We start from the raw sequence: 15,695 nt of genomic DNA on the forward strand, positions 1-15,695 counted from the left end.
CGATAAGGGTCCAGAGTTTGATAAACAACAAGTGCCTTTTTTGCTGACTCATCTGAGAAGGGGCCTCGATTATAGAGACAGCTAAATCAGTACCTCTCATGGGAAAGTGGGTTGTAGTATCTACTGGGATCAGTTTTGTCTATTCTCTTGGTGATTGGATGGAATGTTTTTGATTTTGCGGAGAGGGTTCGATCTAGAGCGTATTTTGCATTTCTTATTGGTCAAGATTTTGATTAAGTAAGTGCCTTAATTCTAAATGGTTGTTGAAGATTATTGATGGGGAGATCGAATGATTTTGGAAGGGGCGTTTGTTTTCTGAGCGATTGAGTTGTAGAAGTCGGGATATTCATTCAAGTTAGCCGTCGAGGATTCTGGTTTTAGCATCCAAGACAGAGGTCAGTTAGCCTCGGCGGTAGCCGCCAAGGGCAGTTACCGAAGAAATTTAAGTAGTGAGGTTCTTGTTCAGTTTTAGTCTTTGATTGCAAGTTTAGAAGGCAGAAGTGATTGTGTTATAGTGTTCCATTATGGTCTAACCAAGTCGTAGACCACCGCATTTCCGCTGTTTTTAGGCGAACGCGACTTTTTATACTAATGCCTGTATGTAATCTTTTCGTATGCAGGCAGGAGATAGTTAGAAGTTTTTTTTTGTGTTAGTAGTTTCTAATATTACAGTTAGAGCATGAAGTTGCTTTTGTAATTTCGATCCAGTTTAATATACTAAAGAACTAATGAGTTTCTTTAATATTTTTTCGAGCAGTGCCGATTTGTTTTAAGAAATAAATAATGCTAATACATAACATAATAACCGTTTATGTACTTTTATGTATCTATTCCTTTGTAAAGTGACATTTAGTGAAGTGTAACTGTGCCTTGGACTTTTGAAAACCAACTATGATAAGATACAGAACTAGTATAAGGTATTATTTTTTGTAAACTTTTAATTCTTTTTGATAAACATGATCTCTTATTTTTGTAAAACCGCAAGAGATCACAGTTCTTTTTCATTTTATTTTATTTTGTTTTAATAAATATTGTTTGATTAATTGCAAAATACTATTTGATTATTGTCTTTTCCCTTTCTCTTGTTTCGTAAGTACAACAAAGATTTGGCTTAGTAAAGAGATAGATAAGGTAAGTCACGCCATATCTGCATTCATTTAAAAGTATTTTATATATTTTGTATTGACTATGTTTTTGTTAATTTTTGATTTAAGCTATCTTTTCTTTAATGTTTCTATTTTAGGCTATTGATTATATTCAAAATAAGATAGCTAAAAGGAACTAGAACGTTGACGGGGTTTTATTATTTCATATGGTCAATGGACATCTATGTATGAAAAAACCGCGGAGTGCTACCATTTAAAGGGGTGCGTTTTTGAGAAATGGGTGAATAAGTCCCTGGGCACAAGTTACATTAGGGTAAGTTCTATGCACTTTTGGTAAAAACATACCTACATAAAAATTGTTCCCGGTGAAATTTTCTATCTAAATACTACATTTTAAAGTCAATGATACTTTTTTTTTACAAAAATATGTTCAAAAGAAAAAGCACAAAGAAATCCAAAAGAAAGAAATTTTGTTTTTTGTCCCATAACTTCTGTCCACGAGGATATAGGTATAGACATTACTTTACAGAAAAAATAACTACATTTTTCTTCTTTAAAATGTTGTTTAGTAGAGGTAATTAGGATTTATAATTTTCGAAATATGATTTTTCAAAATTCGCCACTCACAGCAATTTTGGGCAATTTTCCTTGTTATTTCGCAAATATTGTTCTGTAACTATTTTCTACGTAACTTTAGGTATATGCAATGGTACACGTAATAGAAATAGAAATCAATTACCTTTAAAATGGTCTCCGTATAACGTTGTACGACTTTTTTTTAAAGAGATTATGGTTTTTCAAAGTTTTATACTTTTAACGATTTTTTATAATATAATATTAAAATAAAATAATATTATTATATAAAATATTATATATTATATAATACTATATTATATATAGTATATTATAGTATATAATACCTAATATAAAAAAATATTATTTTTTACATGTTTTACGATTATTTTTGAAATTTCTCATTACTTTTTTTGTTCTACATTTAGGTATATATTATATCATATTATAAAAAAGCTTACTTTATTTACTTTAAAATGGTGTATTATGAAAAATTCTAGGATTATTTTTAAATAAGATATTATTTTTCAAAATGTAATAAGTACTTGCAACGATTTTTGATTTTAGGATTATTTTTTAAATTTCTCATTATAACTTTTTTTCTTGTACATGAATATACTATATATTGCTCAATAAAGAGGGCTTACTTTCTGCTCTTTAAAATGGTGTATCATTTATATTTAAATAATGGAAACCGAGTGATTCTTTGATATTTTTTACCTGTATTATTTAAAATTATTTCTTATACAAAAATTAGATACATAAACATTAGTCTTAAAAACATCACTTTAGTAAAAATTATTTAAACTTTGACATTTAAAAAATTTTCAAAATCAAAGTCCATCTCTTCCTTAGCATTAGCTTCAATATCTTCCTCTGACACCTCAGCTATCTTAGAGTTCCCACAATTAGTACCCATGCACATACACCCTTTGCAGAATATTGAACAACTAATTTCTATCTTCCTACAACCGCAGTTTTTTGTACATCCGTTGGTACATTTACATGCTATTTTTTCAAGCAAAGCTTGTGGTGCAGGAGATTTGACAGTAAATATTGGAATTAATCCATATTTTAAAGTTTGCCCGGCCGAGTCAAGTTTATCCAAAGTATTACCTATAAAAAATAAGATTCAATCATAACACACAATCACATAAAAAAGTTATAATCGTAACATTTTAAAAATAATTGATTTTTATTCCTCTTACATGTACCATTGCATATGCCTAAAACATAGATGCGTAGAAAAAAGTTACAGAACAATATTTGCGAAATAACAAGGAAAATTGCCCAAAATTGCTGTGAGTGGCGAACTTTGAAAAATCATATTTCGAAAACTGTAAATCCTAATGACCTCTACTGAACACCATTTTAAAGAGAAAATATGTAAATTTTTTTTCTGTGAAGCAATATCTATACCTATATCCCCGTGGACAAAAGTTATGGGACAAAAAACAAAATTTCTTTCTTTTGGGTTTCTTTGTGCTTTTTCTTTTGAATATATTTTTGTAAAAAAATATCTTTGACTTTAAAAAGTTATATTTAGATAGGAAATTTAACCAGGAACAATTTTTATGTAGACGTGTTTGTACCAAATGTGCATAGAACTCACCCTAATGTAACCTGTGCCCAGGGACTAATTCACCCATTTCTCAAAAACGCACCCCTTTAAATGGTAGCACTCCGCGGTTTTTTCATATATAGAGATTGATTGAGCATATGAAATAATAAAACCCCGGTAACGTTGTAGTTCCTTTCTATAGTACATAATCAATAGCCATAAGGAAACCAGTGGCGCCCAATATTTTATTTCTTTTTATTTGATATTCTTATTTGATTTTAAATTTTTTTTATTTCTAAGCTAATAAGAGACACCCCGTTAAGAACCAGCCCATATCTCTTCCGTACTGAGCAACCCAGGACATGTTCTTCAAATTGTGTAACACGTTAACATCCCTTTATATGACATATCAACATCTTGTCAAATGCTATTTTCCATTATTTCTACAGGATGAATTTCGTCGTTACACCATCACCTTAATATTATAGGATTTCTTAATAATAATGTACCTGTAACATATTTTGTAAACATTTAAAGGGTTTTTACTCAGGATTTTTTGGTGGCTCAGCATTTGATTTGCCTTTATCAGCACTGATGGTGATCTGTGTAGGTCGAAAAAAGTTTTGTGATTTAGATGTGGCCCTTTGACTTTTTTAGGTTTTGTAATAAATATGTACCTTTTATAAAGAATTTTTCAATAACATTCTTTGTGACGATAGGTATATATGATAGGGATGATAGGGAAAATTTTTCCCCTATGGATTTTATAAATAAATGCAAAAACAGTTCCGAATGCTGTCGTCAACTTCCTTTCATGCACAGGAGCTATAGATCGACATTTTTTAAACTTATTAAAATAAACATTATATAAGTCTTCAGGGACTTTCTGCCCTCAGTAATAATGTAATCTTTCATTCTGAGTTTAAATTTTTCAAAAATATTTATTAGTTTTCTTAGGATTCGAAAAAAAAAATAAATGCATTGAAAACACATTGAACGTTTTGACATGCGACATTTTTCGTCTATGCCCAAGTTTCATTTCACTTTATTGTAATATTTCAATAGAAATATTTGTTTATTATCTGTTATGAAAATTATTTTAAATGTTGCAGATTATTAAATTTACTTTCTATTTCTTTCTATGCTAAATTTGCATTCAAGATGCGATAGAAATAAACAAACCAAGACACGTTAAATGCTACTAGGAGCGCCCCCGAATCATAATTTACACTGTATAAACTTTGGAAATCATGATTTGGGATTTACAATGTATATAAATTGTAAATTATGATTCGGAAGTGCTTCTAGTAGCATTTAACGTGCCTTGGTTTGTTTATTTCTACTGCATCTTGGTTGTAAATTTAGTATAGTTCTTTTTTCATTTCATTTCGAAATCTGTTCTTTTGCATTAACTTTAAATTTAATAAAGTTGTATCTATGAAAAGTGCCTTATTTTCTGAAATTAAGACTTTCTCGTAGAGCTTGTACACTTGACTATACAGAAAACTTAACGTTGCTTCATTTCTAATAACTTTTGTTTTCCTGGTCTTCCTCGTTTTCCTCACCGTAGAATGAGTCCTCGGACTACAATACAAATGAAACAGCTCTAAAGCTTGTATTCCGGCGCCTCGTCTGATAGAACAATGAACCAGTGATAAAGCCTGCCTTCCACCGACTCCTCGTCTTATATGGACTGATAATAAACTCACCATTCCACCGGCTGCACTCCAGATCTGGAACAACGTCAACTTTCCCTCCACAAGTCTTATATGAAAATGCAGATTAAGTGTTTCATGAGGGCACTTTTCTTTTAATATTAAGGCCTTCAGCCAAATTTTGTCTTTTGGGCTTTCAGTCACCATTTTACCTTTTGGCTCTCAGCCATTAATTTTATTTGGACTTTCACTCACGTTTTTTAGGCCTTCAGCCATTTTGTACAGGACTTGCTGTAACATATAGCCAAGTCTATTTATTTCTTGAATAAAATGTTTATTTAAATTTTTGTCTTATGCTTTGATCTTCTTTGTGTTCGCCGAACACAAAGTTCTTGGGGATTAGCCGAACTACCTCTGAGAAGAGCCACGGTAGAGATCTCCATGATTGTCTCTGTGGTGGTAAAGAGGAGACACTTTAGCTAAGGTTGACCTCTTCACGATCCTAAGTCAATCGTGGATTTCAACCCACATGTAGTCCAAGTAATGAAGCTTCAAATAGGACAAAACCTCGAAATTTTTACTGAATGGATCGATTTACTTGAAAATTTGAGAATAAGTATCAGATAGTCCAAGGATCAAAATCTATATGATGCCGAAAGTCGCTTTTACCATGGGGGTGGTTACTACCCCATCTGGGGGGTGGAAATTTTTTATTATATTTTGACCACAAAAATTGGTAAAAACATTAATTCTAAGCAAATCACGTTCTATATATTTTTGTGATAAAATTAATAGTTTTCAATTTATTCGCTATCGAAAGTGTTTGTTTTATATCGAAAAACCCAATATTTTTAATAAGTTTTCTGCTAATAACTCCAAAAGTTTTCGTTTTATCAAAATAACTTTACTTAACAAAATGTACCTTTTGAAAAAATAAACAAAACCGTTTTTTTTTTATTTTCTTTAAGACCAATAGTAATCAAGCTATACTTTATTATATGTTAGCTCTTCTTCGTCAAATGCTAAATATTGTAGTTTCAAAGTCAAAAGACGGAAAACTATGCATTTTTCGCGGATAACTTGTTGAAACTAATTTAAAGTATTTAAAAATATCTATCTCCAGAAATAGAAAAGATTCTGTAGCTCAAAAATTAGGTGACTTATAATGAAAAGAATGTAGTCCCTATTTTTTTCAGCGAAAAAGTGATCGGATGCTACCGCCCTAATCACCACCCTAATTAAAATTAGTCATTGCCCTTATTTGGTCTTCTTTATTTATGTATTATTAATAGGTTCTAGAAGTTTGACAGGCCTAGAATGATTGGTTTTTTTTTTAAATGGAGTTAAAAGCGAATAACGAATTTTTGTAGTTTGGAAAAAATGGCTTTTTTTCAGAATATAAAGATTAGCATCAGAGATACGAAAAAATGTTTAATAATGAAATTGTAGCTTATTTAATTCCCAAGAGCTTGGTTTGCAAAAAATTTTTTTACGGCAAAAATTCAGTGAACTATTGACAATTAAAACTTGTAATAACATGCAAAAACCATCATTAACAACCCTCTCAAAGTCACCTCTTTTTGCGACTGAGAATTTTTAAAAGATTTTATAATAATATGCTTATAGATCTTGTAAAAACTTACAAAGTCTTTTTTACCAAACTTTCTAAGATTAAAAATAAAAAAGTTACGGTTAAAAAAATTAATATATTTTTTTGAAAAAAAAGGAGAAATCCAATTGAAAGCATAAAAATGTAAGTTAGCGGTGTTTTTAGTCATTGGCCTTATTCGTTAGTCTTTATTTATGTATTATTAATAGATTCTAGAAGTTTGAGTGGCTTAAAATCATTAGTTTTTAAAAAACTAGAGTTAAAATCGAATAACGAATTTTTAAAGTTTGGTAAAAATGCCATTCTCTTCAGAATAGAAAGATTAGCGTCAGAGATACGAAAAAATGTTTAAATATGAAATTGTAGGCTATTTAATTCTCAAGAACTTGGTTTGAAAAAATTTTTTCTGCCGCAAAAATTGAGTGAATCGTAAATGAGTACAATTGATAAAACATTGAATTTTTCGATATAAAACGAACACTTTCGATAGCGAATAAATCGAAAACTATTAATTTTATCAAAAGAATGTATAGAACATTTTTTGCTTAGAATGAACGTTTTTATCAACTTTTGCGGCCAAAATATAATTAAAAATTTCCACCCCCGAGATTGGGTGGCAACCACCCCCATGGTAAAAAAGCCTTTCGCCATCATATTTATAGATTTTGATCCTTGGACTATCCACTACTTATTCTCAAATTTTCAAGCAAATCGATTCATTCTGTAAAAATTGCGAGGTGAAAAGCTTCGGTTCCTGGACTAATGGTTAGAACATTACAGCTCTTAAAAAATAAATGAAACTTAAGGCGCGTTTTCACGGTACACTTTGGATGATCATCCCGGATGAATCATCCAAAGTGAAAAATAAAGATCGAAATCGAAAATGATCATCCAAAATGAATATTGAACGAAGTTGAACCGAGTTCTACTTTTGTTCACTTTAGGGGATGCATCGCGGATGAATCATCCAAAGTGAACCATGTAAACATGCCTTTGTTGCTATGACTAGTGAACGGCTGCAACAGGTCCACGTGGTTGTTTATTGTCGCATTTAAAGTGCGTAGTTGTTGTGTTTGTACGTTGTGTTTTGTTCTTAGATGGTTTTTTAAAATGACTTAATCTTTTGTAGACCATTCCTTTAACAAACACGTTGACGCCCCCATTTTGTAGCGTCGAATTATCCACTGCCTTACCCACCAACGTCGTTTTTTTCTAATCTTCTCTTTTTCAAGTACATGTCTAAGTTAATTTAAAATATATTCACTTATTATGCCAATTCCAGCACGTACAACTTCAGTCGGCGCCATTTGTAAGTGAACAGACTAGTTCAGCCTTGGCGATCCATGTAAACGATAATTACTTTCATCGTCGTAATCACTTTGGATGATTCATCCGGGATGATCATCCAAAGTGTACCGTGAAAACGGGCCTTTAGATTCACTTAGGTCCGGTTTCACCAACAACAAATAAATCAATGAATAGCTATTCATCGAATAAAATTTATTAGACGTTTATATTTATATTTTATTTCAATATAGTTTTGATAATTTAAAGTTAAACTGGCGAATTTACTTTCTTACATATATTTACAGCGAGATTAACTTGCCAATTTATTTGAAGAGTAAGAATTTATTTGATAAATTAGTAGAATAAGTCTTATTTGACGTTAGTGAAATGGAGAAATGTCAGTTTATTGGTCGAATAACTTTATTCATAGAATAGACTATTAAGTATTTGTGGTGAAACCGGCCATTAAATAAATATATCTGCCTTACCAACCTGTCGAATTTCCCAAGCAGTATAAATAATCTTTAAACTTTGGTTCTGGCTTAAATCGTCCCATTATACTATTACGGATATACTTTGGTTTTGCGCCACTATCCAATTCACATTTCTTCAAGATTTTTAAGTAGTCAAAAACTTGTTGCTTCGTTAAGGTTACCTCTTCACTGCTGTCTTCCTCTGCCTACAAAAATTAAATTGATGAAAAAAATTACACAAACAGCCGACATTTAATCTAGATCTGAACTATTAAAGATTTAAATAACATACACCATTGGTAAGAAATGAAGAGGGTTACAGAAAAGAACGATCAGAATTTATTTTTGGTTGGGATTTAGATATTTGAGCCAGATGTAAACGTTTTGCGGAACGCATCCAAGTATGGTTTCGTTTGGACAATAAAGATCATACAGAAAAAAAAATACAGTGAAAGGATACCTATAATTTAATGAAAAATAACAATCAAACTTCTCGCGCTGACGACTAATTATGGTAGGGGAGCAAAGTATGCGAAATGTGGAGGCACTCGAGCGCTTTGGGGACTTAATGGGTTTTGAAGAGTAGGTCCTAAAACCAAAAAAAGTTAAGTAAAGTTTTCCATTTTAGTGGGGACTTTTCCATTTTCAACAATCGTTTTTTTTAGATTATAGCGCCATCTATCCATAATTCGAAAAAATGTGTCGAATAAAAGTTACTTATTTTTACGTAAGGAATTAAAATCTGTAATAAAAAAATGGGGCTCCCATTTAAGATTTTAAAGTAATTCCCCACCCCACCTCCATGATGGTCGTGTTTGGTGCCATTCGATAGATTCTAAAAAAATATTGAATAAGTGTATTTTTCAGTTTTTCAATCTGATATTCAGTATTTAAATATATATAAAGTATATAATTCGCGGGATTCGTATTTAAAATATAGAATTTACCCCCCCCCCTCTCCGTGGGAAGTCGTGGTTGGTATCATTCGATAGATTTTTGAAAAATATTGAGTACGTATTTTTTAGTTTTATATCTGTCATTCATTTCGCGAAATATTCGCTTTTTTCTTGTGAAACTTTGGGACTCACCCATTTCCTTACGCCGCGCTCAAATCGTCAGATTTTTGAAATACACAATATTTTGCATGTACCTTATTAACTTACCTTATCTTAATCTGACGATTTCGAGTTTTTCTAATTTTTTTTCGCCCCCCCTTAACGAACTCCCCTGCATTAAGTGCCAATATATGGTAGAGGTAGATTTTCAGGGTACAAGGTTTCTCCCCATGTAATAATCTGACGCGCTCGAGTAACTGCAAAAATCCCCGCTTGGACTCCCCTACCATTAGCGTCAGGTTCCGCGAACTTCAAACTAGTAGATTTGCGTCAGTGCCTACGGACATAATATTCTTGTTCTCATGATCATTTTTCAGTGCGTCACAGTTTTTCGATTTCTCTCTAATGCATTAAGTTAGATGAGACGGAAAAAGCGGTAGCTCCGTGATTAAACACAAAAATAATGCAGCATTACAATGGTTATATACATAAGATGTCTATTCCTAACCTACGTTTGATTCGTTGATATTTAGAATGCGCGTTTTTTCTAGCCAATCAAATACACGTATTACGAACATTTGACGAAAACTTCGTTCATTTTGGCCATTTTTTAGAAGTGTCAAAGAGTCAAGTGACGGTTATTATTCAGGTCAGTATTTTGTGTACCTGTCATTTTGAAATTTCGAATTCGACTTCCCTTGTGTTTCACAACCTCTTTGTGCATTTTTTTGTGTTTTGGTTTAGAATTTAGTTCGTTAAAAGTTAGTCATTGGCGTGAGGAGACTAGAGACATTTGAGATGTACCGAAGAGTGCTAAATATCTCATGAGTAGATAGAATAGCCAACGTGGAGGTAATGAGACTTACGCATAAGGAACGAGAGAACTAACAAATAAGAAGAAAACTGAGATATATGGGACATGTGATGAGAGATGTATATCTAATACTCCAGGTCATTATGCAAGAAAAAGATCTATAGTAAGGAGACGTAACTCATGGCTGAAGAACCTTAGGAACTGGTTTGGATGTAATAACAATGAATTATTTAGAGCCGCGGTTTCAGAAATAAAGATCGCTCTGATGACTGCCAACTTTTGAAGCGGAGACAGCACCTAGAGAAGGAGATAAAAACACAATTAATGGATAGTTTTGTGTCATTTTTTAATGTTTCCATATTTATAAATTTAATTAACAATATTGTTTACTTTTTAATTTTATTCCCCTTTATAAAAAATACCTAGATGTTAACATATTGTGTAAAAATCAAATATACTAAATTACTAATTAGTTTAATTCCACCAGCTTTTCACCTATGGCTAAGTACGATTCTAGCATCTGTCAGATTCGTCAATAATTACATGAAATAAGTCTGGACACACCCAATACTGTATATGACGGCATAATTAATGACGCACTGAAAAATGATCATGAGAACAAGAATACCATCAATTAGGTTATCGTTCTAAGTTCTAATTTATCTCTTTTTAATTAAGTTCATAATGTCAACTGATTTTAGTGATAGTGATACATCCAAGGAAAATAATGAGCCAGGTGAAGAAATATAGACAAACTGAGTGATGTAATGACAAAACTACATGTCATTACTCAAGAGGTCAGAGAAGACTGCGAGTAGTGCATTCGCTACAAGTATTTTATCTACGACTGATACATAATATATGTATTGTACTTGTGGTGTTTGCAATATAATGCCATATAATAATCCCTTAGGGATTAATAATGCGGGATTAATAGCTATTAATCCCTCTGGCAGAACAATCACAAAATTCACCACGGAAACAAAATAATCAACCTCAAAAAGTGTCACTGTCAAACGAATAGTATATTTGACAGTTTGTGTTGAGATGGACGAAAATGAAGAATCTTTTAATTGTACACCACCAGAAGTTGTAGAACTAGCTACAGCAACAGCATCTACCTTAATACCTGAAACATCGAAATCCATTTATAATAAAACGTACGCAACTACAGCAGATACTATCGCTAAAGAGATAAACAGTAACGTACCATCTTCTTGTTCTACAGCAATCCAGATCCCAAATATTTGTATTAAAAACTCTACTAAAGTTAATGATGATTCTCAACCAATTCAGTTTATTAATTGTACTATTACTAATTTTAATGTTTTTAACAAATAAAGTTGTTCATTAAAAATCTTAAATTAATTAATTTGTCGTAGATAAAGTAGAGTATACTACTCGCAATAATGGCTCTCATTCCCTCGGAATGTTACTCCCTCGCCGCTAACGCGGCTCGGTTCGTAAATATTCCTCGGGAATAATAGCCATCATTATTGACTCGTGGTATAATCTACTATTAAAGTCATCTCTTCTAATGAAAGATAACGATTAATCACTCATTTTACTGAATACACCGCATAGAGACTACCATGCGGCAAAACACAGAAACGTGGTTAACGTGGATATAGCTGTAAGAAATTTACAGATGGCACTGGATACAGTAGAAGCATCCAATGTAAAACGGGCATAAATCCAGAAAAGATTTAGGTGGTGATCTAAAAAAGAAAAAAGATAGCCAAGAAAAACAGCTAATCGCAAAACAAACCCATCGAATGGAAACGTGAAGCTAAATATCTGGGAATCATAATAGGGGAGGCAAGTATGCTAAATTTGTAGCGTTGTGGGGACCTATAGGGTTGTGAAAATTCGTTCCTAAAACCAAAAAAGGTTAAGTTAGGATTTCTATTTTAGTGGGGACTTTCCATTTTTTAATTTAATTTTTTCATTTCCAATAATCGTTTTTTCCGATTATAGCACTATCTATAGGGCAGTCAATGAGGGTATTTGGCTCCGAATTCCATCTTAACACATCGATTTACTTGATATTTTCACAGTAAGTAGGGAATAGCTCAAGAAACAAAGTCTACCCTATGCCGATGTGCGCTTTTATCTTGGGGGTGGTTCCCACCCCTTCTCGGGGGTGAAAAATGTTTTGGTTACAATATCCACGGAAGAGGCTATAGAACCTAATTTTAAGCAAAAACTGTTCTATAATTATTTTTTGAAAACTCGATACTTTTTGAGTTATTCGTGGTTGAAGATTGGTCATTTTCATTGAAAAATTACACCTTTTCGGATGGATTTTTGCGAATACCTTAAAAACTATGCATCTAACAAAAAACTATACAAAATATTTCTGTAGGTTATAAAAAACAAAGAGATTTGTTCCTTCATAAAATAGTTAAAATAAAAAAGTGGCATGGTAGGTAAAAAGAGTTTGTTTTTTTGCTGCATGCTCAAATCGGTTTATTCAACTTGAAATAACAGAGAAACTTTCGATTTTAAATGTATAATGATACTAATAACTTTTGTATGGCTTGAAAAGACCCTTAAAATAAACAATATTAAATGTCGATCACATTCAAACTAAGCGAGATGCTCTGCAAAAAAGTTGATGACTAACGTATTTTAAGAAGAAATGAGAAGTATATTTAACCCCTCATCCATCAGAACTTAAATAGGTCGTTTTGCTTCTACAATACTTTTTTACTATAGTGTTATTTCTATGTTCAAAAAGTTGGAATGGATTAAAATGAACGGTTTTTCCAAAAAATAAGATTAAATTATAGATAGAGCGCATTTTTAAATTTTCTTAAAAATCTTTTTTCCTCCATGTAACTCGAAAAAGATAAGAGATACGAAAAAAAGATGTTACACAAAAATGTAGGGCTTTTTCAGATATAAATTTCCTTTTCATGTTTCATTACTGTATCTTTTATCATTTTCAATTCGGAAATTTTGGAGAAAAAGGAAGATTTTTAAGAAAATTTAAAAATGCGCTCTGTAATATGATCATTGTTTTTCAAAAACCATTCATTTTAAACCCGTCCAACATTTTGAACATAGAAATAACACTATAATAAAAGGTATTGTAGGAGAAAAACGATGCATTTACATTTTGGTGGATGGGGGTTAAAATTACTTCTCATTTTTTCTTAAATAACTTAAGTTATCAATTTGGTTTGCAGCATATCTCGCGCTTAGTTTTAATGTAATGGACCTCTAATATAGCTCATTTTAAAGGTCTTTTCAAGAACTACAAAAGGTATTAGTAGCATTATACACCTAAAGTTGACCGTTTCTCTGTTATTTCAAGTTAAATACACCAATTTGAGAATGTACCAAAAAACAAACTATTTTCACCTACCATACCTCTTTTTGTATTATAACTAGAAGATTTATGAAGGCAAGCTCTTTGTTTTTTTTATAACCTACAAAAATGTTTAATATACATAGCTTTTGTAGTTAGATGCATAGGTTTGAAGGTATTCACAAAAAACTGTTCGAAAAGATATTTTGTTTCAATGAAAATGGCCAATTTTCAACCACGAATATCTCAAAAAGTATCGAGTTTTCAAAAAAAATTATAGAAGAGTTTTTGCTTAGAATTAGGTTCTCTAACGAATTCCGTTGTAATTTTAACCAAAATTTTTTCCACACCTAAGAAGGGGTGGGAACCACCCCCAAGATAAAAGCACATATCGGCATAGGGTAGACTTTGAATTAGGAGATAAGTAGAGGCTAGGCCCAAAATTTCATTAAATTCCATGCAGTAGGATAGAATTCGGAGGTAATATCCTATGCTTGCTCCCATTGACTGGCGTATTCGAAAAAATGTCTCGAATAAAAGTTACACCCAATTAAGCATGCTTGGGACTACCTAGAATCGTCGCTCCATATAAACTTGATGAACTGGGAAGTGCTTAAATGAAAGAATTTGAATTTTGAATACATACATTATCTCATAAGCAGCCTTTCGCAGATAATGAGGGACGTCATTAGAGTCAGTGGTGGTAATACCAGATATCAAAATGTTCAATTTGCCCTTGACACTTTTCACTTCATAGATTTTTTTTTATTGAGCTAATGCCTTGATAACTAATGGCAATTGGCATGGTAGGTACGGTAGAGTTAGGTACCTAGTGTCATGTGTAGTGTGTGTGTTGAGTAAGTGTCTTGTTACTGTGCAAAGTCGACGTCACTGTCTTTGCAAAGAGACGTTAATTGTATCCGAACGTCTGCGGTCCCTCCGGTGAGTACCGATCCCACAAGTATTTCGTAGATTTGTATTTTTCATATTTGTTAAATAATTATTTAAACATTTTTTTTGGCCTATAGTCTTTGAATTTTCATTTTACTGGAATAAACACTGTGAAATATTCCTACGTTTCATTCCCTGGCATTTACCAAAAAAAATTAGGAGATACTAATCAAAAATTTACAAGACATTACAAGGGAAGAAACAACACACGCATTAAAAACAACGGAGAACGGGAAAGCCCTGGACCCAACATGCTTTCTATCGAATTAATAAAAATTTAAGGGTTGTTCCAACACAACGAGAAACCTTACATGTAACGATCACCGTCCTGCGCAGTCCCATGGAACGTATTATTTCGTTCCCATGGAACCCATGGAACGTTAATTATATAGTAACGTGATCGTTACATGACGGTTCTTCGTTGTGTTGGAACAAACCTATAGATGAGCATAACATTGATGTTCTACTGATATTCATGAACCAAATTTATAGCTCAGGCGTATATTACCCAAAGAATGGTTAACGCCGATCTTTGTTTGTCTCCCCAAAAAGAAAACCGCAAAAGACTGAACCGATTACCGAACCATTAGCTTGATGTCCGATGTGCTAAAGTTGCTATTAGAAGTCATCCATAACCGAATATAACGTGTAATCCAAAATGTTTGTCACCATAGGTGGCTATTCTTAATTTAGATATATGTACTTTCCAGTTTACGTCAACTTTGCAGTGTACGTCAACTTAACAAGAAAAGTTAGGTTATGTAGAGATGTTGGTGGTGGACATATACAGCATCTTGTTTGATTTTATTTATTATTGTTACTTTTTGTTTATTGTTTTGTTAATTCTTTTTATTTTTGATTAAAGTTCTGTGTTAAAAGTTTTGACTGATTTTTTATGTTTTACAATGTTAATCAAAATTAATTGATGAACCAATGATATAAATTCAAATTAAAACAAGACATGCGTAATTTTTTACACGGCTAGCTTTGATCCCAATAACTGTAGATCGCTCGTTATCATAAACTGGACGTATACATTAATGATACAAAATTTGAGTTTTTCAAAGGCATAGGATCGCGTGAAGCTCTTCTCTCACTTAATATCCTAATACAAAGGTGCCTAGACGTCAATCAAGATATACAGAGTGTTTCATTAATGCTTGTCCATATAGTAACTGGAGAAACCTTAGCACAAAATACGAAGATTTAACCTAAAACACTTAAATAAAATGTGGTTCCTTACTGAGTTACAGAGTATTTTATCTAAAAATTTAAAAATTATAACAGCAATTTCGTCA

At 32.1% G+C, this 15,695-nt stretch overlaps 2 protein-coding genes across 2 annotated transcripts in view; one reads left to right on the plus strand and one right to left on the minus strand.

Moving 5' to 3' along the window:
* The window catches only part of LOC114330099 (B2 protein-like), a 111,722-nt gene that overhangs the window by 57,895 nt on the left and 38,132 nt on the right, over positions 1 to 15,695 (plus strand). The gene's annotated exons all lie outside the window — the stretch shown is intronic.
* Positions 8,284 to 15,695, minus strand: part of LOC114330100 (uncharacterized) — a 314,241-nt gene continuing 306,829 nt past the window's right edge. The window contains exon 4 of the mRNA XM_050656442.1: positions 8,284 to 8,470. The gene's annotated coding sequence lies outside the window, so the exon portion shown is untranslated. The remainder of the gene's footprint in view (positions 8,471 to 15,695) is intronic.

The sequence above is a fragment of the Diabrotica virgifera genome, chromosome 7 (genome assembly GCF_917563875.1).
Source record: "Diabrotica virgifera virgifera chromosome 7, PGI_DIABVI_V3a".
NCBI lineage: Eukaryota > Metazoa > Arthropoda > Insecta > Coleoptera > Chrysomelidae > Diabrotica > Diabrotica virgifera.